Raw genomic sequence first — 21,913 nt, forward strand, 5'->3', positions numbered from 1 at the left:
CTAGTTCCTGCTTTAGAACAGGATTAAAAATAAATATAGAGAAAGAGATGGAGAAAGTGAGTCACCTAATTTATATCTAGCATAATGCAAACAAGCATTTCTTTAATAGGTGTTCAGTACCTGAAGTGCTAAATTATAGCAACTTCTAGAAGCAGCTTCTTAATGGAAAATCCTAGCATTTTTAATCTCACTGCAGATTTTTTACCTTGTCAACTCAGAATTCATCTGATTTTGAAAAAGAAAAATCTTTTACTTGGAGACAAAGGTAAGCCACAGTACACCTCAAACTAATTAAAGATGAATCTCTTCTGGAACAATGGTACAAAGAAAAAAGCAAATTATATTTTATAACTCAAACAAAACAGTCATCGACCAAAAGAATATTGCCTTCTTTTAATTATTAGGATAAATCATTCCATGGAAAACTGTTTGGCACATAGTGAAGATAAGAAGATGATAAATACAATACAAAACAATGAAAGGAGAGTCTCTATTCAAACAAACTCATCCTAATTGCAAGTGAAACCCTGAGGGACCACATACCTCAAAATGTCAATGGACTTCATATAAGACCATCTAAGGTCATATAAGACCTTTATATATAACCTAGGCTAAGATTGATCCAATTTAATTTTCAATAACTAGCTGTTGGTAGCATTCTGATTAATATAAAACATTGAAACTCTTTTTTCAAAAATATTTGTAGTTGTGAGGAGAAAGCCATAATAGGTATGTTATTCACTAATTATGAGTTGAGTAAACATGGAGTTTGAGGTTTGTGCTTGAGTAGGTACAGCAGTGAACATTTGGTGGTAAGGCAGTAGGTTGGAGCACAGCCTAGGATCTGCTTGAGTTCCATTACTGAGTAGCCTCCCTTTTTCTAGAGACATTCACGGTACTGAGTACCCAGGTGAATTTCTAGAAACTTTTTATACCTTTGATTTTGAGATTCACAGCAGGTGCTTGGACTCTACACTTGCAAGAACTCTGGTAACTTTGTTCCTTGAAGGAAGGGAGGGAGGGAGGAAAGGAGGGAGGAAGGGAGGCAGGAAGGAAGGAAAAGAGAGAAAGGAAGAAAGGAAGAGAAAGAGAGAAAGGAAGAAAGAAAAAGAAAGAAAGAGAGAGAGAAAGGAAGAAAGAAAGAAAGAAAACCTAATGTTATTTTTACTTATTGTTTCCCTGAATCAGCTAATTAGAGTTCCTCCTGGTGCTTGGATGAGGTCTCTTTCCCTAGGCAGATCTACCCAATCTATGACAAGGTTTCCTGGCAGTGCTGAGAAGACTGCTTACTTCTCACTTTTCCTTAGGTCAAGAGACCCATGCTCTAGTTCTAAACTTTCAAACTAATCTGGTGAGCCTAGGAAATTTATGTAACTTCTTTGTGACCCATATTTCCAGTCTGTGAAGGAGGAGATTAATTTATCCAACAACTATTCCTTGAAAGCCAACAATGTCCCAGGCATAATTACATGTGTTAAATAGTGTACTCTATACCCAACACTACCAATCTTCTGGAACTTACATCCTAGTAAGGGGAGCAGAGCCAGAAAATTGTAAAAGAAGAAAATCAATAGACAAAGTCTCAAAAAGTAGTCTGCAGAAAATAACACAGGGAAAGGTGAGAAATTAAGCTGCAAGGGGATGAATTCTACGCTCTAACTCTATCAAGGCAAGAGATCACAGTGGCTCTTGGAATAGTACTAGACATGTTCAGGATAGCAAAAAGATAAGATTTACTGATAGATTGGACCTAGGGTAGTAAAGGCAACATGAATCGAAGATGAGTCCTAGTTTTTCTTGCCAGCACCAGCACAGATGAGGTTGGCAATTACTGAGCTGGAGAAAAATGGTAAAGATCGAGTTTGAAGGGTTGGTAAATCAAGAGTTCTGTGAGTTGGTTGTTAGATACTGCCCTACATGATCTCTGAGGTTAATTCCTCTTACAACATCTGTGACTTTAAGTTATGATCAAATAAGCCCTTTTGAGAGATGAAAGATGGTGAGAAATAGTTATATCCATGTCAGTGAGTGACTGGGGAAGGATAGAAACGGTGGCCAAGAGAATCTAAGACATATAAAAGATGTGGGAATCTCGTTGGTAAAATCGTGAACTCGGGTGCCTGATTCACTGAGTATTTAGTTCAAAAAAAGGCAAAGAAAAAGATTGTTAATCTAGAGCCAAAGTCTTTGGAAACCTAGAAGATTGCCTTGGAGATCCATACATGACATATAGTAGATGGTTCACACATCTGGAAGACAGGAGTACAAAGCAAAGATGGCGGAGACCTTTCCAGCTGCTGATTTGTACAAGAGACCTTGTTTCCTCTTTCTTTTTTTTTAAGTTTCTATTTATTTAAGTCATCCCTACACCCAACCACCCAACGTGGAGCTTGACCTCATGACCCCAAAATCAAAAGTTGCATGCTCTTCTGACTGAGCCAGCCAGGCGCCCTGCCTCTTTTTTCTTAAAGAATAAATGGCTTAGTACACTATAGGAATATGCCTGGGTGGGTTCAGTGTGAAACCTGCATTTTATTTTGTGAGGGCTGGACTTATCACTTCAGAAGTGTGAAAACAGGTGTGAAAAACATTCCCCCCTCCCCACCACCATTTCTTCTAATAAATGCTTTATTTTTTTACAAACCTTTACCAGGACAAAATGATTCTAAATATCCCCCCATCCTTATTCCCCAGGCCTATGCTTCCCCATCTCCAACAGAATGTCTAAAGCTCCTAGGATCTGAAATGTGGCATCATGATAAGTTCAGGGAGAAAGAGGGTTAATTGCTCTGGAACGCACTTTCATTTCACTTCACTTCAAGTGACTGTACTTAAAAATACTGATTTGCAGCATCTGTTTCATAAAGAAGATGCTCCTGAAATGTTATGAGGAAGCATGAGGAATATTTCTGCCCCCTTGAAAGAGACCAGGTTGCTGAAGCTACCACTAGGGCCCAGGACAGATGACAAACTGTTACTGTTCCCGCTTACAACCAGAACCAGATACAACCAAGAATCATGGAAGATGTTGCAAATGAAAGCATTTTGTAAACGGCAATGTAATGTGCAATAGAAGATGTGACTTTCGTGTTGTTCAATCATGAAGAAGTGGATGTTGGCTGTTAGTGGGTGGAATTCCTTAAGGCTGGATCATAAATGTGCTATCACAACCAAAGCTAGTTTTAACAATCTAAGCAATTGCCATTGCTGAGAATGGTGGCTTGTCATGTACAGCATCAATCTGACCATAATAGTTTCACTTCAGCACCAGATACTTGGCATTTAATAGCACTGAAAAAGGTAATGGGTGGTTTTTTTCACGCCTTTTTATATTTGGTAAGTGATAGGTTCCACCCAGCTAGGGTTCCAATTTATTTTAAATAATAGATTTTACCGAAAACCTCACCGAAACCCCTACGGTCTATATTTCTATTTAATTTTAACCTCTATTTAATTTTAACCTCTTCTTTAAAGTACAGAGGCTGATATACCCATGAAAATTATCCCCTGGAACACTTACCTTTGCAAATACATTTTATCTCATAAATTTGTTTTATACCCTTCTTTCTTACCCACAGAAAATGCTGGCTCCACTATTTGTTCCCTCTCCTCCTAATACCAGCCATTTTCTGACGCTATTCTAGGTTTATGTGCATACAGGTCTCCACTGGAACAGAAAATATATTATTTAGTAATTTAATCTTTCCATCCTCTCCTTGATCATATTTAAAGACACTTTCTTCTTTTCTTTCTGTGGCCGTAAGATGAGAATATAAAAGAGACGTATACCACACACCACATATTTGTAAAGCAAAAACAATATTTAGAGTATTGGGCTTTGTTTTAACTAATGTGCTGAATTTTCCTAAATGCATGTCCTCCTTTATGATTTGCCAAATGACACATGAATTTCTTTAACATGAGTTTTTATGAGATAAGGACCCAATCTCCTAAAGCCATTAGCACCGTAATTCTCTAACCCAGGAAGCCACTGGGTTGATGTTCTGATCACTGACTTTCAATGTGTTGGGGCACCTTCTTTATATCCAACAATTCATGTGCACTTTCAAGTCTCAGTTTACACATATGACCAGAAACATTGTCCTAAGGCCAGTGCACACCATGCTGCCTCCACATCTGCAGGACTTAGCCGACGGCCTAAAAGGCCATCGTCAGCCTAACTTCATCTTGCTTATTAGCCATTTCCTTTATCCTGGACAAAAAGACTTCTTGTACAAGACCGTGTATTCTTCCTCTACTATTAGAAATTGTTGGGAGACACCATAGCTATTGGGAGGAAATAAGCAATTCATTCTCACTCTAAGCACAACCAAATTGTTGCCGTCTTTTCCAAGTAATGCCTTCTGGAAGTCAAGTCTATACTGAGCTTAAAAAACAGACAGACAGACAAAAGCCAGAAAGCGGTGGTTAAGACATTCAGATCAATAAGGCTTCCTAAATTCACCACCCTTCAGACCAGAGTTAAGAAATTCCACTCAAAGGACATGAGAGTCATTAAATCCAAAACCTGTTCAAAATAAAAGGACAAAAACAAAATCAAAACACAAAAACTCCATGGCTTTATTTAAGAAGTGCTATTTAAGCTATAAAGGATTTCCTGTTGGTCTTGTTTTCAATCATTTTATAGTGTTCTTTTGTTCTTGCATTACTCTATATCCAAATAATCACATATGTAAATGACTCAGTACAACAGTGGGTGCCACTGACAATATAAACATTATCATTTATCCAGAAGCATTATATGCTCATGCAAAAATGGCATTAAAAGCTTGTGGTCAGATCAAAAAACCACAACTATAATTGTTTATTTATATAGCTCACCATTATTCTGTAGCGTAAGTTTACATTTTCAAAAATCTCTAAACATTGCTGAGTTGGCCTTAGAAGAGTGAAAAATGCAACGCTCGCCTAAATGATTAAAGACAAACAACTTAGGTCTAAGCATGCAGCACGATGCTTTAATATGGAAATTATTTACTTTGCCCTGGCTTATACTTTTCATTTTGATGCTGCCCTTGAAGCTCCATGATAACAGGGCCATTCAGTGGAATTTCTGCATTTTTCTCTGTAGTTCAGGGCAGCTGGTTTCTTTCCTCTCGAAGCAGAAAGCTAAAGTATATTTATCACTCTAACAGTGACTCAAAACAAACAGGAAGTCTTCATCAGCCGGCTCCTGGGCATAGCTGATATTAGGTACTGGCAGAAAGGAAACAGAGACCTCATTCTGTGGAAGTCCGACAGAATGTTCATGCAGATGCGGCGATAACAAAGTTAGGGATGCTCCAAATGACCACCGTGTTCTCCCAAGATTAAGTGCCCTCGCAACGCTCGCCAGTTTTCAGAGTCTGCGAAAATTCCTCAGGAGTTTTCCTTTCCATTTCAGTTTGAAAGAGTAGTTTGAACTGGATACCACGAGCCTTGTGAACCTATGCGCCAAAGAAAACCTGGGAGGGAGCTATTCTGGGAGATTTGGCTTTGATCTGGTTGCTAGGAAAAAGCCCTGCTTTTGTCTGCAAGTATTCTGAATGGCTCCTTCAGTCAGAATGAGGCCTGCAGGTCACTGTCTGAATTAAGTGAAGAGGATTTTTTTTTAATGCTAAAAATGAAGTTGTCGCTGTGTGCCATAATAAAGCTGGAGAGAGAGGACGGTGCCGCTGAGCGATGGCTACAACTTAAACTCCAAGGTAGACTATGAAAATCACCAAAGCGTACTTGCAGATCAAATGCACACAAATATTCCTCAGTGGCACATATGTTCCTAGAGACGTTTGCCCTCACCTCCTTTTTCAAATAAAACCTGTGTCGGATTCAAAGCCCACTTTGTTTTGATTAATAGAAATTTTCGCTATCAAACAATGTTTTCACCTTCTAAACAACTAGAAAGGTCAAACATTCACACCTAACTTTTTGCCACTAAACCAAACTCGAAAGGGGGGAGACTGCAAACTGCTGATACTGAATCAAAAATGATTAGGCAATACACTTTGGGAGGTCCTTTAAGAAAATTTTTCTTTATTTGTTGACTAATCTCCTTGTTTATGATAATGCTCATACCTTTGTAGAAGGACTTTACAGCCATTATCTAATCTTCTCAGATCCTGGTGAGGTAGAAAGGGAGCAAATCTTATCTCCATTCTCCAGATGAGGACACAGAGATACAGGGAGGTTGAGTAACAAGCTCACATTTTAAGTGGTACATTCTCTCCAGTTGGAAAAATGACAGTAGGGCTCCGGCTTTGCTTTTCTGGGAATGGGGCTGGCTTTTCACCCAATCACTCACATGTTCACCAGCCCCCTTTCAGGCCAGCATTTCTACCATGGCCAGACTGAATCGCCACACAACCTGTTGGAAAAGTACGCAGCCACCTGGCCCAAGTGAGGCTCACACCCTTGACCTTAGTTTCTTCGACATCTGGTGCCAATGAACTGAACCGCACACTGAAAGCCACAGTAGCCCAAAGCAGAATGGGACCAATCCAAAAAGTTCTATCACTCCCTTCTGCATAATTCTGGAAGAGGGAAAGAAGGCATTATAGTTCATGAACTTATCTAGCGTCGCTCTCTCTCAAGTTTGAAGCATATTTTGTGTTCTAAGCAAACCATAAAATACACAATATAAAGGCAAAACTAAGAGAGCTAAGAGGTAAACTACATGAATAAAGATTTAACCACAGTAAGAAAAAAATGAACGAAGGGAAAGTGTACCAAGGCCGGCCCCTTCAGGACCACAGCATCTTTACCGGTATGCGGTGTCTCCTCCCTTGTCTTAGTGTTATAGGTCAAGCCAGTAGAGATAGAGAAAGGTAAAAATGAGAGCGATCCTTTTCCAAATAATATCAGTTACCCCTCTCCTGCACTCTCACTCTTTTTAGGTTTATTGAGATATGATGGATATCCTCTTTTAAAGGAAGTAACGACCCTGATTGCACAGGAGACGTTCTAGGGAAAATATATGCAGAACAACTGTAATGTTAACCAGACACAAACCCACCACCAGGTGAGGGGAAATTATCTCCTGAAAACAGGCTGGGGAAGTCTCTATTCTATCCGAGCACCTTCTAGAGGTTTCAGACCCCGGAAGGCAGCCTGGCCTATCTTCTGGAATACAAAATTCCCTGCAGAACACCAGGCAAAAAAAGTTCAGGAAGCTCAAAACAGACGCCACTGCCAAAAAAACAGAAGTGTTCTCAGGGCAGCATATTCTCTCCCAGAATGTTTCCTAAGTTACTCAAATTTCTTCTCACACTGCAGATACAGTTGTGTATCGGTGAACACTATGAAAATGTCCTTAATCTATCTCACAAAGCTACATAGCTGAGCTTGGTTTTGGTATCAAGTACACAGATCCTGAACTCTGCCAATCCAGAGCTACTGAGTGCTCTATGCCCAGCTCCGAATGTGGAGAAGGACTGAACTGTCTTCCCAGATCCACGAAGTAGCAACAGGCTAGCAGTACCCATTAGCCAGACCACACACTGGTTCTTCAAGCTTTGCAGAAGACCAACACCCCCAAGACCCCCAGCCAAGTGGGACCCAAACCTTGAGGCTTGCACTGCCCTTACTTCTTCACTGCTGCCTTGTGCAAACATTCCAGCAACCCAGGAGAACTTGACATTCATTTCTCACAGTGTCAACATGGCTAGAGCTAAGCAAAAGCCAAAAATGAATTAGGTAAATATAGGAGTTTCGGGCACAAATTCAGCAGGTGAATTTATTTGCAAATTACTCTTTTGAAGCTTCTCATTTAAGATTCTCTTTAGAGGGGCGCCTGGGTGGCTCAGTGGGTTGAGCAGCTGCCTTCGGCTCGGGTCATGATCTCGGAGTCCTGGGATCGAGCCCCGCATCGGGCTCTCTGCTCGGCAGGGAGCCTGCTTCCTCCTCTCTCTCTGCCTGCCTCTCTGCCTACTTGTGATCTCTCTGTCAAATAGATAAATAAAATCTTTAAAAAAAAAAAAAAAGATTCTCTTTAGAGACATGGTAGGGAATTTTATCATTCCTTTTTTTTTTTTAAGATTTTATTTATTTATTTATTTGACAGAGAGAGATCATAAGTAAGCAGAGAGGCAGGCAGAGAGAGAGAGGAGGAAGCAGGCTCCCCACTGAGCAGAGAACCCGATGTGGGGCTCGATCCCAGGACCCTGAGATCATGACCTGAGCCGAAGGCAGAGGCTTTAACCCACTGAGCCACCCAGGCGCCCCGGGAATTTTATCATTCTTAAAGTAAAGCAAAGCAGTATTTGATTTCAATATTTGGTGCATAGCCAATCATACAAAAAATACTTAATAAAAGAATCCTTTTTGAAGTTATTATGCATTTATTACAAGATTATTGATTTCAGTAATGAGAATTTTATTGTTAGTATTGGATTGACATGAGACAATTTTTTTCCTGGAGATTTCTCTATCATTTAATTGAGTCACCTTATTCCTTCTGCCCCAATACACAACTGTTCCTGTTATTCTTTGAATTAATTTGGATAAAAGCCTTCTACAAAAGCCATCTTTCTGGATCCACAACCTCCTCTCTGAGCATTTGTTAACACATTACATTATACTTAAGTGAATCCACCCACAAGAAATTAGACAATCTATCCTGGTTTTAATATTTTTTGAAGGCTTACAAAGTGCTAATCACTAAAGCAGTGATTCCCAGCCCTAGTTTTGTGATAGCCTGGGGTATCTCCAATTGCCTCATAGATCTTAAAAAAACAAAATTCCAAAAAAACTTTCAGAAGAAAATTATAATTTTTATTTCATTTGAAATATAAATATCTGCCATTGCAGATAGGAAGTGTGTGTCATTGTAGGACTTGGTGGTCTGGAGTCTTGTTAAAAAAAAAAGAAAGAAAGAAAAAAAAACAAGCAACAATAACCCATTGAAACTCTTCAAAGCTCAAAATCATTATGCTTCCCCCCCACCAAAAGAAATACTATTCTTATTCCTAGGAACAGAAATTCCAACACACACCTTCTTACAGGCACAAAAAGGAGCTGGGGCAAAAACCCATTCCAGGACATTTCCTCAAAAAGAATACAAATAAGGTGTGTCATACATTTTCATGAATAAAATAAACATGATAATATCTAATAATATCATTGCGCTATTATACGTGCCTAAATGACAGTTGTACTAAGAAATGAGAAAATCCCTGGAATAGGACCAGAATTGCTTTTTAATTGTCCATTAGAAAAAGCAAAGAATAAAATCGCCTGCAATGATTTCCTTTTGAGATCATTCACCTTATTTTTAAAATACGAAATCAAAAACATATTGAGGCGCATGGTGAGGCTGAGCAATGAAACCGAAGCAAACTGTCTCCTCTCCTCAGCTCAGACTCAGCAGCTACAGCAAGCCCACAGTGCCAGCTTGAGACTGGCAAGGTAACTAGCATTGCACAAAACAAAATCTTAAGTTTTCAGTTCCAAGCTGATTCCACTGAGAACATCTCTCTCATCTCACCTGTTCTTTCTTTTCTTTTCTTTTCTTTTCTTTTTTAATTTTCCTGAATCGAGATCTTTCTATTTAAGGATGTTCTTCCATTATGCGAGATGCCCCCTAAGCCAATGAAAAAAAAAACAAAAAAACAAAAAACCGATGACGCTTTTATTTCACACAAAGATTCCTCTCCCGGGGCCATATTCCATGAATGAATAGCTTGTAGGACACACCGCTAATAATAAACTCCACCAACTGTGCCAACACAAGTGTGAGAAATGCACAGGGAGGCAAAGGCTGGCCAAAGGAATTCTCCCATACCTGCAGCGGCTGACTCCTTCCAAGAAAGCTGTTGAGTCTGCTTGCTTACATACTTGCTTATTTGCCAGGAAGGCATTCCTTTTAAAAAGTAAAAATAAATAGTTCCTACAACCTCCTCTTGTCTTGAAGTCACTATTTCTACTAGAAAATAAACCTGTAAACCGCATCTGTTAAGATACTGGAGAAATTGTTGTAGGAGCAATCCCATACGGACTAGAAAAGGAACTGGGAACAAGGAGGTCATTTCCCATTCAAATTTAAATGTCACCATGAAATACTGTTGAAAAATCAAACCCATCAAGAGTGATTGCACACGTCACAGACTCATCTCTTCTGACCTCCCTAACACTTGTATGAGAGTCTTACTGTCACTGAATTGCCTGGATTCCAAAGAGCACTCCGGTTGAGCTCTCTCACCCACCCTGTGGATTAACGAACACCATTTTCTTCTCCTTTTAAATCTCAGGTTTGTCCCCCTCACCCACCCACCCCACAACACAAAATTCTTTTCGTCTACCTAACCACCCTCGGTTAGCTGGTATGCAAAGAAGAAAGAGACTTGGTCAATTGTTGAAATGGAACATAATTAGAAAATATAGCTGCATAATTTAGTCCACAATCTACCTCACTTACTGGATAAAACCTAAGCTTCTCCCTATTACTCAAGCCATCCTCATTCCCATTCTTTTCATTCATTCTTCATCCATTTAACAAGTATTTATTGAGCACCTACTACATTCAAAGCACTTTGCTAGGCACTGAGTTTGTAGCACTGGAGAAGACAAAGCCAGTCCCGTTCTCTGAAGCCAAAATTCTCCTGGAGAGAAACAGACAAAGATAGAGATTGTCTTAAATAACTTTGGGAAGTTATAAGAACTACAAAGAAAATAAAATTGGATGGAGACACACAGACTAATTTGAAAATAATGACCTTCTTAACAAGTGAGGGAAGAAAATAGTCATGGTCATAACATTTCAGGTTGGTTGTCCAGAGAAGGGCTCTCAAAGACATTTGAAAAAAATGATATTTGAAAAAAAAGATATTTTTTATTGAGATATTGAGATATTCTGTTAGAAGAGCCAGTCAAAAAACAAAAACAAAAAGAAAAACAGGAAAAAGAGTAAAATGCCCTAGAGTGAGAACGAGCTTGGTGATTCCAAGGAACAGAAAGGAAGCAAGAAGCCTGAAGCATAATGAAAAGCAAAATAAAGTAAGCCTGGAAATCTGAAGGACTTGGAGCTTGGAATGTGTTCTAAATGCAACAGACAGCCTTTGGAGGATATCAGACAAGGAAGTGACTCGATCTGACTGAGACTTCAAAACCTCACAAAGGCTATGGAAGGATCCAAGAAGGGCAGATTCAAGATATATTTGAGAGTAAAAACAAGAAAAAGGATAAAAAAAATAACTGTCTTTTTTTTTCACTTGACCAGCTAAGTAGATGGTAAGTCATAACAGATGGAGATGTTTGGGAGGAATATTAGTCCCTTTCTTCAAGGTGTGAAAGGTAGAGACTCACTTAACCAATTTGTCCCTCAGTGGTCCTTGAAACACATGAAAAATGGACTTTTATCAGCTTTCCTTATGTTCTAGTGTCCTATTTGAATCACATTATTCTAGATTGCTGGCATGCTTTTCTACTCCATTTACATCAGTTTCAAACCCCAGTTTAATATCCACCTCCTCTAAGATTTTGCTGATTAAAACTCTTCTCCTAATGATAATGCCTTATTAATATCCATTCTTTCCATTTTTATTGTAAATCTTTTACTCTATTTTATACTTAGCTCTACAGAATTGAGACAAGATCCTTTGGCCTTCCTCTCTTTTTCAGACCCTCCAGCTCCCCCAAACCGCCCCCCCCCCCCCCCCCCCGGCCTACTTCCCAATGCAACATATTCCCAACAGCCCACCAAGATCTGTGTTACCCACCCTGAGCTCGGCTCCCTCTCCCCCTACCCGTAACTGTTCCAAAAAGACTCTCCCTCTCCTTAGCTCCACCTCCGCACAGTCCAGTCAATTTTTTAAGACCTAGATCAAGGGACCTCTTTCCAAAAACCCATTGTAGACCCCTCCCCAATCAGAGGTGATCTCTCTCTCCCATCCCCTAGGAGGCAGTGGAGTATAATGGTTGATGTCTCAGGCTCAGGGGTCAGATTCCTAATTCACAGGCCCACCTCTGCCTTGGCTAAGCTGCGAGCCCCTGGGTAACTCATTAATATGTATAGATCTCTGCGGATTCATCTGGAAAGTGTATGTGGGGCAAGGGATGACATAAGAGTACCTGTAACTCAGAGTCCTAAGGATTGAGATAACACACCTGAAATATATCACATAGCCCCTGACACATGGTAAGGACTTTCTGGTACTCAATATTTTTGTTATTTTCATTTCAGCATTCTTTGGCTTTCTGGGAAAAAACAGTCTACTTATACTGTGGTTGCCTTTAACCATCAGATTAAAAGCTCCCAGAGAATATACTGGTGCTTTCTTGATCTTTCTATTTAGTAGATATTTTATGAATATTTATTGATGAATGAAGGTGAACATAAAATAAACAATTTTAGGGGTGCCTGGGTGGCTCAGTGGGTTAAAGCCTCTGCCTTCTGCTCAGGTCATGATCTCAGGGTCCTGGGATCGAGCCCTGCATCGGGCTCTCTGCTGGACAGGGAGCCTTCCTCCCCCTCTCTCTCTGCCGGCCTCTCTCCCTACTTGTGACCTCTGCCTGTCAAATAAATAAATAAAAGCTTTAAAATAAATAAATAAATAAATAAACAATTTTAAGGATTTTCATTTCTTTTTCCCAAATACACTGATTCTTCTTAAAGCAGAAATGACATCTTTTCATCTATTTTAAAATTCCACATTGCTCATTATGCACAAATACTGTGTAGTATAGTATACAGTCTATATTTTAAGTAATTTTTAAATTTTCTGAATTGGTAAACCTTCCTATTCAATACAAGTAATGCATATATCATGTTAAATTCACCAGGAATTTAGAAACAGAAAACTATCTCTTCATTTAACCTAAACAGAAGAAATTACAATGGGGCATCATTCCAGCTCACAGAAATCTTCAGGCCTCTGAAGACCCAGAATCAGGCAGGAGGTTCTTGTTAGTGACATGTGCTCTCTCATCTACATCAATTAATGTTTATTGGACAAAGCATGGATGCTATGTATCTTGTACACATTTTCTAAATGTGAAGACACTATGTCTGCTGTCTTACATGTTAAGAAAGACATCACTCATGGCCATAGTAAATAATAAAAAACACACATATCTCTATAGATTTATGAATAGTATTGTATCTCATCTCACAAGAGAAGAAAACCCTTCGGTGAGTAGGTAGATCTTGATGGGCTTTGCAACATGACAAAGTCTAGTGGAGAAACAGAGGTAAAGAATGTGGATTTGAAACTAATCTAAGGATCAGTTGTGGCTTACTTTTTTAAAAAACTAAAGGCAGCATGCTAAAAGTGGGGTAAAAACGATTAAAAGATAAACTTGGGAGTCTCTACCTCTTTCTTCACAAAGCATCACTTAATCTGACAAGGATTTCCTATAGTTTTTAGTAAACATAATGTCCTGAACTTTGTCCCTTATTATCCCACATCCCAATAATTACAGATGTAAATCATACAACCCTACCAGAAGAATATCATTTTTCCCTACTGATGAGCTAGTATCAAAGCTCCATAATAATTATGCCCCAATATACCCCCACCATAGTTTTCGTCTGTTCATCTGTTTTCTTTGTCTTTGTTCACCCTTCTGTCCTTCTTTTCTTCCTTCCTTTCTCTCCTTTTTCCTTCTGAATTTTCCAGCATTTGTGAATAATTTGGTCTACCCTTCCAGCTGACCGTCTGTGTTTCAGTCACTCGTCAGCAGCTATATTCTTTTCCACAGATTGAGTTATTTAATTGTGCAAGTTCTTGTCTCCAATACACACTCTTTTTTCCCCGGTTGAGTTATAACACATACTTTTTTCATCAACCTCTTAAAAAAGTAACAAAGACTCCATTCTTACACACAAACTCAAGAATCCAGGGTAAGTTCTCACGGAGCATCCATTTAACTCTCGATATTTCTATGTCATGATCTACCTATATGGCAGACCCTGAATTCTGATTTTAAAAACAAAACAAAACAAAACAAAAAAAACCTTGTCCAATTTTATCGATATAACCCCTCTCTCTTGATAAGATAACTATTGTCTGCTCTGTTTCTTAGTTTCTACATACTTCTTTGTATCTTCAGTGACTCACCTCTAGTAGAGCCTCCTTGGATTACACAGTTCAATTAAATAAAACGTTGGCCTATGTCTTTCTTCCTCATGGATTATTTCTCTGCCTAGCTACTAGTAGTTATTTTTCCATTACCATTCCAGTTAACTACATGGCAAAACCATAATCTTGAATACGTTTAAGTATTCAGGTCTATCTGAAAGTGAAGGACCGCTCCTAATTTTGCCTCCCATATTTACTCCTCAAAATAGCTGTAAGAACATATCCACTCTTGCCCCTCCTGTTTGGTTGGTTTTTGTTTTTTGTTTTTTGTTTTTTTTTAATCTCCCTCCTCAATAAAACATATATTAAAATGAAGGATATTTATTTTAATTTATCAAAATTGATCTTTGACTGCATTTGTTGGCCTTTTGTCTACTGAAAAACTGGAACATGGAGAGCAATGAGTAAAAGATATTTCTGGAAGAAAAGACATTATCTGACATAGAATTATTATAATAATAGAGCTCTTTCCCCCACCTGCTTCAAAACTAACTCAGAATTTAGAAACTGAAGTACAATTACTTTAAGTGGGAATTTAAATAGAAAGTAAAAAGTTCATCTACTTTATTTCTTAAGTAGTAAGCTCTCACAAAGGTGAATTTTGTCTATATACTGCTGAATCTCCATGCCTAGGACAGTGCCTGTCACATAACAGAGGTTACTTCAAAAATAAATGTTAAATAAGTGAGCTTCTTTACCCAGAAAAATGTTGAAATTTGTTTACTAGCTGTCAAAAGTAGGTTCCTTCATGCATAAAATAGCATCAACTGTGTAATTTGCCCCCACTTCCTCCTTTTGCAGAAAGCCAACAAAAGAACTGTAACTTTTTACCTAAGGATCAAAGGTGTCAACCTATTGGCTCACACTACTTTAAAGTCTTGGATAACAGTCTTTGGTTATTTTTAGATAATTTCTTTTGTTTCAAGCTTGAAAAGAAGTATTAACAAAGATCAAAAAATAAATCACTGATTCAGAGCAGGAAAATGCATATTAAGAAGCTCAAAATATAGTATGTAGAGGCTGTGAGCTAACCTTCCCAGAATACAAGTCAGATCTAGCTTTAGATACTAAAGTACTATATCGGTCCCACTTGGGACCCATCAACGTAAAAGGAATAAGGAGAGCTTAGAGAGTTGAAAGTCTGAAAAGGAAAGAGAAAAACAATTTAAAAATTATAGAGTGACCAGGCATCCTCAATACCTAAACCCATGAAGCCAAGAGGTAGAAAGATACAACCAAACTGTAACAACGGATAACTCTAGATTGTGAAATTTGGGGTGAGTTTATTCTCGCCTGTAATTTCCAAACATTCTACAGTAAGTATTTAGAACTAGCGCAGTCAGAAATAATAATAATAACAATAAAAATACATATACTTTTAAAACCGTGGGGAAAAAGCCCAAGGTAAAAATCAGATGACAGATGAAGAAAACTTAAAGAATTAAGATTACATGGGCAAAGGAGAGAACGCATATTGGTGACTTAAGAGTCTTCATTGTTTAAAACAACCTCTTACCTAAATCTATTGCAGAAGACATAGGATGGGCTTATTTCTTACTAAATAATAATCATACACACGTGTGTGTGCCTAAACCTACACATACAACATATACACGTGCACATACACATTCTTACAGGGGGAGTGAGGCTCCTAGAGAAAGGGTAAAGGCACACAAACTGTGTGAAAAAGAAAAAGTGCCTATAATTAGGACATCATTTAAGGCAGCAATTCTCACAGACTGATGAGATGTGAAGATGGGAGAACAGGAACAGAGGAAAAGGAGTGGCCCTTCCCAAGAGGACCCAGAAGGATGTCAGGACAAGGAGACCTGTTTCGAATTAATGTTGAAATACAACGCCTCTTGTACCACAATCAAGGTATGCCCATGGAAGTGTCCAACGTGTGAACGTACCCTCTGGAGTAGGAGAATGCTCAAGGATCGCTCACCTACCATCTTCCAGACCGAGGATTCTGGATAGCCCAAAACGATATGGGATTAAGCTGTCTCTCTCCTAGGGTGATCAGAAATGGAAGGTCTTGTCAAAAAGAAAGAAAGGACTCCAAATTAAGCTCTTTTTGCTCCCCGAAGCTGACTAGAAGCACTCCTCCTAACTCCATATCTTGATCCAAAATTATCTGGAGGAATACAAACCCTAACCTACTGTAACCTCCTTGAACCATCCTGAAGCGAAGGAGTTGTGTTAGTCTTCACAAAACTGCTATTTGTGTCCATTTTTTCCCTTTCCAGCTGTCACAGGAATAGTAAAGAAGAAATCAACATTATCCACATAATAAAAGGTGGCCTCTCTCGAGGATCATAATTGCAAAAAAAAAAAAAAAAAAAAAAGACATTTATCAAGAAAACGTGTTTACTCAGAGGCATCACCCTACCAGCAGAAATACCAGCACATTGGCAGGTGCTATGGTGAATTGGGGAGCCAGCCAGAGGACACATGGGATTTCCCTGTCTCTGGAAATCACATTGTATAGGTAGTTGTCTACCTTCGACCTCAGGACAATTGACCACATATGTCTAGGATTAGAATGTTTCAGGTCAATTCAAACCTTCACACTGGATCTGGACCAAGCAGATACAAACCACAACCAAATCTAAACCTTTCCTTTAGGACGGGAGTCCCTTCTAAGCTCTCCAATTTCCTCAGGCAGTGCTACAGCTGAAAACGCAGCCAAAGAGTATTTAACAACAAATTCGACTGGCTTCATTCTTCATAGAGGAATAGCGAGGATTTACCCCAGCACCTACAATGTGTCAGTGACTACCCTGAACACTCCACACCCTCTGTTTCTTTGGGATCCTTTGGGAGGTGGTTCAGTCCTGACTACTCTCTCTAAAGTTCAATTTAAGAAATTCAAAATTCCTAGGGAGTCCCCCACCAGCAGTAGTCAGAGAGGTATATCTAGAATAAATCCAGGAGTAACCCAGCCCCAGTCACTTCAAGACAGATGAAGGCTACATAGTACAATTGGATAAGGAAGACAGGAAAACTGTCTTATTATGGAAGGCCTGCCTCATGACTTCACATGAGAACAAATTCAGATGGAGTTCCAAACCTGAATCATTCTCTTCAGGGTTATTGACCCATCTTATCTGGCTCTCATGCAGATCACTCACTCGTACTCTCTCTCCATCCCTCTCAGCTCTACCCTCTGCTCTCCTGAGACAGAATGGGTACACAGAATTGGTAAGAGGTGACAGATCAAAGGGCAGCATCACCCTGCTTGTCCCAAGGTGTTAGCCCTAGGGCTGAACTGCTACTCTCACTTCTACCCACAACCCTTTTGTTTTCTGATATGTACTGAACCTTGACCAGAAACCTTTCCCTATCCCCAAGCCCTTCTCCCCAGCCTGTCTTCCTTTTCCTATCTCATCCCCTCTATGTGCCCATACACTCACACATACACACCTTCTCGCATGTATCCCTGTTGCTTCAAAGGGCATCAAGTTCTCAACAGAGAGAAAAGGCAGCCTTCAGACCTCACTGAAGTCATGTACTTACACCCCAAGTCAGAACCTGATCGGGTTTGAGGGCAGTTTCAACTTACTAGTTTCGCAGTCACTCCTCAATACCACACAGAGATCCGTTTCAAATAACTTTTCTTTAAATGGAGCTTGGACGGTCCACATTTAAGGGCAGGTACTAAAACGAGCCAGAATTTTTTTTCTGCCTCACTTCTCTCAATACGGCTGGCAAAAGATGACCAAAGTAAGTAACCCTTGCGCCGGTTTCTCTTTGTTTTCCACCACTTGGGAACCTGCAACAACTCTGCTGCATGTCAAACAATGCAGAACTGTTTTGGTGGTAGCAGCAATGTGCCCGTGGGGAGCAGGGCCACACAGGTGCTGGAGAGGCCCCTCTTTAAACATCAGTATTGCCTCCCAGATGTGTCCTTAGCGTCTAATGCTCCGTGATGCCAGGAAGCGGTCCCTGCACCTGTCTTAGGTAGGGAGCTCTCCACTCCGCACCCCTTCTGGTCTGTACTGAAGAGATGGGAAGGGAAAAGCCTCAAAGGTGGGGAGTTACAAGTTTATGTGCAGCAACGAGGCGGCCATATCCTTCTGCTTTCTCCTGAAAAATCAAGCATCACCTTATCGTTTCCTCACCAAGATTAACTCCTGCTTCCTGAAGAGTATTTCTAAGGTAGAAAGCAGAGGTGGTGAAAAAGGGGGAGCTGAAAAGTCCAATCTGTCAAGCTCCATTTTAGAAGAAAGGAAAACTGAAAAGTGAACGTATTTAACATGAGCCATTTCCTGCACTCAGGAGGGAAGAAAGCACGCTAGTAACTGTGCAGGAGGAGATCCGCACTGGTGTTATCTCTGACCTGCAGCTTAGCCCCAGTGTCTCAGCTGCCAAAAAGCTCCCATTCAACGTTGTGCTGAGTTCATCAATGCTCCACGTGTCAGGATCCTAACAGGAAAAAGCAGGACAGACAGTCTCTCCATTCAACCGCCTGGGGACCCCATGACAACTAAAATCCCCTCGCAGACCGTCCGTATCAACCTTCGGCAGGTCAGAGCACGCAACCCCTTCAGAACCACAGGCTCAGGCCCACACCCTTTCCCCTTGTCAACATTGTCACTTTAAACAGAACATCGAGCCTTATCACGAAACCTGAAGTAAGTATGACAATTAAGATGGATTGCAAAGCCTGCTTGTGCTTCACAATTAACAATCACTTGGCAGCGGGTTCCACGCAACTGTTGGGGGGTATGGCAAGAACTTTATCCCTGCTTAGTGTTGCATTAGCATATTTAGTAGGCTGCAAGACATAATTCCTAAGATAGGAACATATTTTTGTCTTTTTTAAAAATCTGCAACTAAGCTATAATATGTAGAAACTCTGCACCAGGCAATCAACGTGCAAACACCAAGACAGAGCCGGGGAGAAGGAGGGCAAGGGAAGGAAATGCACCCCCAGCACGGATGCTAACCCTGACCCGGGGCTGCTTCCGGTGTCACAGGCTGGCTGGAAAACTGTGGCTCCTTCCCACCGGTGGCAGAATTTAGGGGGAGCTGGTAGTACCCCAGTGTTGTTGGCATCAGGTAATCACTCCGTCAGAGCAGACCTTCATGCTTTAATCCCACATATGGGGGAAAAAAAAAAAAAAACAGACCCTGAGATGACCCTAGTGGTTCCGTAGCAAGCTCTGCATTTTTCAGAAAAAGCACCTCTTCATTCTCAGTCTCTGAGTAATAAACAGTGCTGATAAAAATCACAAAGACACTTTACTCCACAAATGTAAGGCCTCTTCATCAAACTTGCCATTATTTTCCCATTACTTGCTGGCCCATCTGCCACGCTGATGAAAAGGATCGGCGAACACCCAAACTGGACCAGTTACCGAAAACACAACTGGAGGGACCGCCCCAAAGTTTTCCAGCGTGCTTATTACGTATGTTCAGCCCTCAAGTCCAAGCAGGCCCTGGATGGGGGCTGGGGAGGGAAAGAAACAGCCAGATCTTTCTGAGATAGCCAGGACTTTGTCTTTCTTGACATCTGGGCTGCAAGAAGGCAGGATATCCTGCCAAATATACTACAGCTGTGAGACCCACCTTGTGATTTAAGACACTGCAGAAGCTGAGGAGCACAGGGGACATAGGTATGTTTTCTGAGAAAGAGACCTCACCCTTTACCTCTTCGGCAAGAGAAAACACATGCGCACGCGTGCGTGCGCACTCAAGCGTGCCCGCACACCAGTTTAGGTGAGCAGCTCTTCAGTTGCATAAAAGAAAGCATATGAAAGTAACAAATGCAATTTAGCACACAAAGTCTTTCTTTACAAAACCAGGAGAGTAGCAGATTAAAGCACCTGGCAGTCTTGGCAGGCCAAAAGAAAATCTAAGCTGTGACAAAACAAAACAGGTGTACAGGTATAAAACTCTTGCTTTCCAATAATGCCCCTCTCTTCACTGGAATGCTTTGACAGGTGCAGAAGTTCAAGTTACAGTGGGGAAATGGCAAATAAATACACAGCATTAGCGTCTGACGTGCTTGCTGAGCACCGGGGATGTTAATAACTGGCAAGGTACACTAATCTCTGATTGCAACATTTGGTTTACCTTAATCTGGAGGGACAGCTGTATTAAAGAGGGAATTATACTAATCAGTTCAAGGCCCTTGCATATAAAACTTCCCATTAGGCTTAAAGTACACCAGCTTATGCTCATTCTCTAGGAGCCTTACATCTGGTTCTGAATAAGGCTGCCTCTCATTTGCAAGGTACAAACTGAAAACAACGGGGAGGGGGGCTGACAGTTGCTGGAGGATGGGTGATAGAAGAGTAAGCTACTAATTCTTTGAAATTTTTAACAGCACAAAACTAGCTTCTAGGCATCTTAATACTAAAAGAAAAAAAAAAAGCATGTGTTATCAACCCTAGGCCATTTTTTCCTGTTACCGGAGGTGACCAACATAAAATAAAATTGATGATGTCAGTCAAAAACAGCTAAGCACAAAGCTTGGCTTTGTTATCTTAAGTCAGAAGGTATGATAGGCCATGCCATATGGCTCTAATCCGCCTCTATCTCCCATCACCTAACAGGAAACCTTCATGTAGCATGACCTTATTTGGCTGGTTCCAGGTTAGGGCTGCCCAAAGGGGATTTTTCTGTTTCTGCTATATCCAAAGGTTTATGTTGATTTTTTTCTGAGCCCTGCAAACTATAAATCCGACTGATTACTCTGCACTCTTTTGCTTGACTGAGCCTTTACAATCAGACATCCCCGTTAACAATAAGCTCCTAATGAATCAAACATCTATGGCATTAGTTTCACCTAGCTGCCTCTTTCCCATGCACTGTGCTGCTTTGTCAGACCTGGTTTGATGAGAAAAGCTAGTGACACTTGCTGCACCTATTGATAAACAATTCAGTAATGAGGGGCATAACAAAAATTACCTAAAACAACCTGATTAAAAATGACAGGCAAGGCCTATTCTATTGCTCTATAGCGAAGGTAACTTCAGCTCTGCGTAGGGAAAATAATGAGTTAAAAGAAAATTTCCTTTTTTTAACCAAGGACTCCCCTTCTCAATGTGTGTTTATGGAGAGATTAAATTTTTCCAGTGATGTTTGAAATTCTTTCAGGTTATGTGATTATCAATAACGGTAGGGACTCAGAGAGAATTCAGGATGCTTGCCTTTCAACTTTCTGAGATGAACTCCCTTTTACTGCTTAAACTTTCAGAATAACCAAACTAACTTTCTTTCTTCAATGTGAGTTTAGTCATTGAGAAACTCAACAGCATAATGTTAATAATTAGGGGAGTGTAGTGTGGGCAGGAAAAGAGAAATTCTAAGATGCAAAAAAAAAAAAAAAAAAAAAAAAAAAGTTTTGGAACAAAGTAGAAGAAATTGCATGAACGAAATCCTCCCCTTAAAAGGAATAATTTCACCTTACCACGGACATTGAAGCTCCTTTTATCAGGGTCACCCAGCAGACCTTTGCAACTCGAAACAAGCTTATACCCAGAGGAGGCCAGGCTCTTGTGAAAGCTTGATTCAAAGACAGAAATGTGTGGGTTTTGCAATTGTGTGGCAGCATGTTGGGAGGGTTTCCACCAGTGCACAGATGCACTTGAAAATCAAATATGGACACGGGGAATGTTTTTTGGAGATGGAAAATGAGTGCTGATGACATGTTTATACTTCGCAGATGGATCCAGTACAGAACCATTTTTTTGTAAAGACACAATATCCACCATTTGCTGAAAAAAAAAAATTTTTTTTGAGCAGCTACAAAATGGTGGCACAAAACGTGAATATTCCCATCATCCATGCCCCACCTGTTCCTCGGTCTTACAACTGTCTTCCATCCTGAC

At 40.2% G+C, this 21,913-nt stretch overlaps 1 long non-coding RNA gene across 2 annotated transcripts in view; it reads right to left on the reverse strand.

Annotated features, from left to right (window-relative positions):
- Window positions 1–9,487: 9,487 nt before the first annotated feature.
- Window positions 9,488–21,913, reverse strand: part of LOC125095897 (uncharacterized) — a 69,431-nt gene continuing 57,005 nt past the window's right edge. The window contains exons 8-11 of one of the 2 annotated variants that reach the window (XR_007125988.1): window positions 16,021–16,085; window positions 10,512–10,595; window positions 9,779–9,856; window positions 9,488–9,577 (exon numbers count right to left, since the gene is read on the reverse strand). This is a non-coding gene — a long non-coding RNA (uncharacterized LOC125095897). The remainder of the gene's footprint in view (window positions 9,578–9,778; window positions 9,857–10,511; window positions 10,596–16,020; window positions 16,086–21,913) is intronic. The other variant, XR_007125991.1, reaches the window with a different exon arrangement.

This window comes from Lutra lutra, chromosome 3, assembly GCF_902655055.1.
Source record: "Lutra lutra chromosome 3, mLutLut1.2, whole genome shotgun sequence".
Lineage (NCBI taxonomy): Eukaryota > Metazoa > Chordata > Mammalia > Carnivora > Mustelidae > Lutra > Lutra lutra.